Below are 6576 nucleotides of genomic sequence, written 5' to 3' on the forward strand. Positions count from 1 at the left end.
ACCAGTGTGTTTTTATTTGTGCTAGTATTAGGTCTTGAACTAAGGGTCTTGAGATCTCGCTGAGCTTATTACTCTCAAGACTTAGTCTACCGCTTATTCTATACAGCTCAATTTTGCTAGTAAATTAGAAGCTAGAGTCTTGAAGATTGTCTGACTGGACTGATTTCACACACAGTATTTCCCAGATCTCAGACTCCTGAATAGCTAGGCTTATAGTCGTGGGCTACCAGGTGACTCCAGTGTGTATTTTAATGTATCAAGATGATGTACATATTGTGTTATGTTTTATACGTGTTTCATATTCAAAGTTTTTTCAGTCAGTCAATTGATAGACAAAATAGTTTTTTTTCTTTTCTACAGGAATGTATAGTGTCAACTTTTGGACATATAGATTTTGTTTCCATTGGATAAATATACCCTAGTGACCAGATAGTATGAGAGTTCTTTTTCTAATTCTTTGGACATGATCTCTAGGTAGTTTTTCAAAATGATAAGTAAAATAAGCAAGGCCAGATCATTCCTGTATAATGTCACTCACATGCAGACAAATATGTTGTCTTAAACAATGATATAAAAACAGTAGTTACCAGAGACATAAAGAGTAGCAGAAGAGCAATGGGGAAAAATCCGCAATGATTATTTAGTTAGGAGAAAAGTTATGGGGAGACTCACACAGTAGGTTTGCATGGTGGCTAAAAATGACAATTACAGATTATTTATTTCAATGATAATTTTTCAATGGTTTCATAAATATAAAGAAATACTAAACATTCTGATACATAAATATGTTTATTCTTTGTTTTCATTTTATTGTTTTACATTTTTATTAGCAACAATTTTGTTGTACAAAAGGGTTTGATTTACCCATGACTATACATGCATACAATGTAATCTACTCAGATTTGATTCATTATATTCCTTCATCTCACACATCCAGTTTATTTTCTTTTTTTGTATGATATATATACTATATATTTATATTATATATAAATGTATATATAAATGTATAAATATACATTTCAACTGTATATATACTATATATATAGTTACATAAATATAGTATATACATATATAGTTAAAATGTTGTACAGAGGAGTTACAGTTACATGAGTAGGGTAATGAGTACATTTCCTAGAGAACATTGTTACCTCCTCCTTTGTTTTCCCCCTACCATCACTTCCCTCCCCACCTCCCCAACTCTTTCCCCCCCCCACACACACATTGTAAAGTTCATTTTAAACATAGTGTCCTATACATTTCATCATCACAATGGATCAGCCTGAATCCCCATTTAAGCAGTCCACATATCCCTTCCTCTCCCCAAATTACAATATATATATATATATATATATATATATATATACACAAGGTGCAGAACTTTAATCCAGTAAAACAGGGGTTATACCATGGGGGAAGATACAAAAGAAACAAAAGAATCACGTAGTGCATGATAAGTACGTTGAAAACACTAGCAAGAAATTTAAAAAAAAACACCACTTACGTCCCTGTTTTGGGGTCCATTTTGCTTAAGATAGCTCATGTGATTATATGCACATAGCCTTTGACGTTCTGTGCTTGTCCTAACATGTACTAGTCTTTGCAAACAAGGGAAACCATGGGACCTATGTTTCTTTGGGCCTGGCTTACTTCACTTAATATAATTTTTTCCCAAGTCTTTCCATTTCCTAACAAATAAGGCAATGTCATTCTTTCTGACAGAGGCAGATCCATTCATCTACTGAGGGGCATCAGGGTTGGTTCCATATCTCAGCTATGGTAAATAATGCTGAAATAAACATAGTTGTTCTGGTTGCTTTAGTTAGGTCTTCTTTGTGATCATTTGGGGAAATGCCCCAAACTGGGATTGCTGGGTCATAAGGGAGCTGGATGTGGAGTCTTTTGAGGAACCTCCATACTGCTTTCCAGAGTGGTTAAACAAGTTTATACTCCCACCAACAACACAGTAGGGTTTCTTCTGTCGACATCCCCTCCAGCAACTGTTGTTACTAGATTTCTTGATTATAGTCATTCTAATTGGGGTGAGATGGAGGAATCTCAACATTGTCTTGATTTGCATTTCTTTTATGGCTAGAGGAGGTTGACTATTTCTTCATGTGTCTATTGGCCATCCTTCTTTCCTCTTCAGAGAAGTCTCTCTTTAAGTCTATAGCCCATTTATTTATTGGGTAGTTGTTTCCTTGAGGATTTGTTGTTGGGGTAATTTGTTTTTGAGTTCTAAGCATATTTTAGATATGAGACTCTTGTCCATTGTATGGCTAGTGAAGATCTTCTCCCAATCCGTGGGCTTTCTATTGATCTTGCTAGCTATGTCCTTTGCCTTGCAGAAAATCTGGAGTTTCATGCAATCCCATTTGTCCAGCCTTTTTTTGATTTCTTGCACTTCTGGGTCTCTATTAAGAAAATTTCAGCCTGTGCCAAGGAGCCATAGCATTTCTCCTATTCCTTCCTGTAAAGTTTTCAGGAAATTTGCTTTTATTTCAAGGTCTTTGATCCATTTGGAGTTGATTCTGGTGCAGGGTGATATATACAGATCTAGCTTTAGTTTTCTACAAGTGTTTAACCAGTTTTGCCAGCACCATTTACTGAAAAGGTTATCTTTCTTCCATTCTATTTTTTTGGCTCTCTTGTCAAAGATTAGGTGGCTATAGGTCTGTGGGCTCATTTCTGGGTCTTCAGTCTTATTCCATTGGTATTCAGTCTGTTCTTGTGTCACTACCAAGGTGTTTTGATTATTATGGCTTGGTAGTAGATTTAGAAATTTGGAATTGGTATTCCTCCAGCGCTGTTCTTTCTATTAACGATTGTTTTTGCTATTTGGGGTCTTTTATTGTTCCATATGAATTATTGGATTGCTTCTTCTATTTCATTGATGAATGAGGTTTGTACACAGCCTTTGGCAGTATTGCCATTTTCACGATGCTATTCCTCCCAATCCAGGAGCATGGGAAGTTTTTCCACCTGCTTAATTCTGCTTTAATTTCCTTTTTCAGGTTTTTAAAGTTTTTGGCATACGGGTCCTTCACCTCTTTTGTTAAATTAGCTCCTAAGTATTTTATTTGTGGGGGGGCTATTACAAAAGGGGTTGCTTTCCTAATTTCAGTGTGCTTCTCATTATTGGCATTAGGAAAGCCATTAATTTCTGAAGGTTGATTTTATATCCTGCTACTTTACCAAAATTTCTAAGCTCAAGTAACTTGGGAGTGGAGTCCATAGGGTTCTTTAAATATAAGATCATGTAATCTGCAAAGAGGGAGAGTTTTACTTCATCTTTCCCTATTTGGATCCCCTTTATGTCTGCATCTTGTGTTACTGCCAGGCATATATCCCAAGCATATATAGCTAGGCATTCTAATCTTAGGTTGAAGAGGAGTGGAGAGAGTGGACATCCTTGTCTCATTCCTGAATTTAGAGGAAATGGTTTTAATTTTCACCATTAATTAGAATGCTGGCTGTAGGTTTATCATATGTAGCCTTTATTATATTGAAGAATGTTCCATGGATTCCTAGTTTATCCAGAGCTTTCATCATGAAGGGATGTTGGATCTTGTCAAATGCTTTTTCTGCATCTACTGAGATAATCACGTAATTCTAGTCCTTGCTCTTGTTGATGTGATGAATTATATTTTTTTTTGTGGGACAGGGGCATTGAACTCTGGCCTGGGCACTGTCCCTGAGCTCCACAGCTCAAAGCAAGAGCTCTACCATTGAGCCACTGCTCCACTTCCTATTTTCTGGTGTTTACTTGGAGATAAGAGTCTCATGGAGTTTCCTGCCCAGGCTGGCTTTGGACCATGATCCTCAGTTCTCAGGCTCTTGAGTAGCTAGGATTACAGGCGTGAGCCACCCAGGGCCTGCCTATCCTGTTTCTTAAACCAGTTTCAACCAGCTTTGTTGTTTCATCTTTGCACATGTACATAAACCATTTTGTTTTATCAAAATCACGCTCCTTCACCTTTTCAATCTGTTCTACACTTTCTCAACAGGACCTGCTTTATTTTCTTGTCATTATTTTCTTTTTGGGTACGGTAATTAGAGTGATCCGCGCACTTACTCACACCTTCCTTCTGTCCATGAACACCTATCATTCCACAGCTTCACAGTGTTCTGGCTTTAATAACCCATGTAATGTATTTTACTATTGTTAAATCTCCCTTTTCCTCTCTTTTCTCCATCTAATCCACTCAAACAATCTCATATGTGCATGTGTGTGGATGTGATATATATACCATATGTATGCATATTTACATATATGCATATGTATGTACAAATTTATACACATACACATACATGTTTATGTTTGCCATGTATATGTTGATCTTTTGGGTGTAAAATCCACATATGCAAGAGAACCTGTGACTATGGAAATTCATTTACTTTGCTTAACGTGATGATTTTCAGAACCATTCATTTTCATGTCACTTTGAAACCACATAGAAAAAAAATCCACCATTATTTTGAGTGAAGTTATACTTCCATTTTACTATTATATTTGTCTAATATGAAAATCAATAGAATTTGTTTGTATATTTGAAGCATTATAGATAATTTTTAAATTTCTTGATAAAAAAGAATCTACAAAAGGAAGAACTTAGTGTCAAATACACCCATGTAACTTTTTCTTTTTTTAGAGCACGCACGCAGTCCCCCATTCTCAAAAATTATGCAGCTGAGTTTCCTCCATGTGAGGAAATTGCAGAGCTCAGCGAGCCCCAAGTGCAATGAACACGCCTCGCCCTGGGAAAGCCACCTACTTGATCGCTGCATTTCCCCTGCCTGGTAAGTATAGTAACTTGTTTTATTATGTTGTGCTTTTTTATGTTGCTTAAACTATTAAAATTAGGATACATTCACTATTTCCACCAAGTAGTCCTTATATCTAGATCTAAATGCATTTCAATTCAACATTTTTTGTTGTTGTTGAAAGGTGGTCATATAAGTAAACAGTTTGCAAAGAATATATACTTAGGTAGTAACTGTATACTAGTAGTTTAAGTTACCCATTCTTTTATTTTTGGTCATGGGGCCTGAACTCTGGGCCTGGCCGCTGTCCCTCAGCTATTCAGCTCAAGACTAGTGCTCTACTACCCCTTCAGCCACAGCCTACTTCTGGTTTTCTGGTGGTTGATTGGAGATAGAGTCTTCCTGGACTGGCTTGGAACCTCAATCCTCAGATCTCAGCCTCCTGAATATCTAGGATTACAATCCTGAGTCACCAGCACCTGGTATGTCACTCACTCTTTTTATCAAAATAATTAGTTTATAATCACAAAATTTTGGAGAACATTGCAAAATCTGAGACCACATTAATCTTTTTCATTCAAAGACATATGATTGGATTCAATCATTGACTATTTTGTGAGAATGGAATATTTCTTTCTTCAAAATTCAAATATTTCAGAAATTTTGCATTTTTGACTTCTGACTCATTGGCAGTGGATAATTTCTGGTTCAATATTGTCATCTGGAGATGTGCTAATGCACATGCATGAATGGTAATAATATTTTACTACAGAATGGTTTCCAAAATGATCTGAAAAAGCAATAAAATTCTAATTTGATTTCAAAAATATCATTTGCTTTGGTACATTTCAATGATATAATCTATGATTCATCTTATGCCACGCCAGTAACACCTTCCCATAAAGTACATCATCAGTTTTTTTCCAAGATACTCAGGTCTTCTGAATCAAAAGGTTTTATGATAGGTGGAATTTGTGGACAAGTGAAAATTAAGTGTTTAAAAATACTGCAACATATATTTGCTTGATTTATGATACAATGCAAGACAAACAAGGGTTATTATATCAAGTTAATTATGTTTGAAATACACATTAATCATTTACAAAGTAAAATATGTTCGGGAACATACAAATGATGGTAAGACCTAGCAATATTGGAATTCAAAGCTACAATAGTTCTTTCTGGTAGTTTTGTACATTCATTACCTCATGGAAAATGAATTTTATATGTAATCTTCCAGATGGGAAAATGATCCCATGCCACACAATGTTTTATAGATTTATATGGAAAGCAATCTGTAACCATATGCACACCAGTAATGAGAAAGTGAATTTTTGAATTTGCACAGCCTGCCATTAGGCACCCAGCTGTATAACATACTTGATTTTTTCCTGCCAGTGTGTTTACCTAATGCTACCTAAGTTTTTGACAGTGATGGTGATAAATAGTGATTAACTTTAATGAGAAATTAAATTGCTAGACATAAACAGTAAATTTTAATTGACAACAGTAAGATTAAAGTATATTTTAGTGGGTTTTAACCAAAATGGAATATTATTTTTCTATTATTCAGCATTGTAGAATAAAATGTGACAAAATCACATGTTTAATTTCAGATATGACACTTCATTTCTTTAATTTTTCTTTTATAAGCATAGATATGAATAAATATAAAAAATGTTACTATCTTGCCTAATCAGACCTAAGTATATGTTTCCAAAAATCATTTTGTAACAGTTTAATATATTTATAAGATTAAAAAAACACTTAGGTGGTCTGGGAAGGTGGCTCAGTGGTAGAGCGCTTGCCTTGCAT

The sequence above is a fragment of the Dipodomys ordii genome, unplaced genomic scaffold (assembly GCF_000151885.1).
Source record: "Dipodomys ordii isolate 6190 unplaced genomic scaffold, Dord_2.0 Scaffold21, whole genome shotgun sequence".
Lineage (NCBI taxonomy): Eukaryota > Metazoa > Chordata > Mammalia > Rodentia > Heteromyidae > Dipodomys > Dipodomys ordii.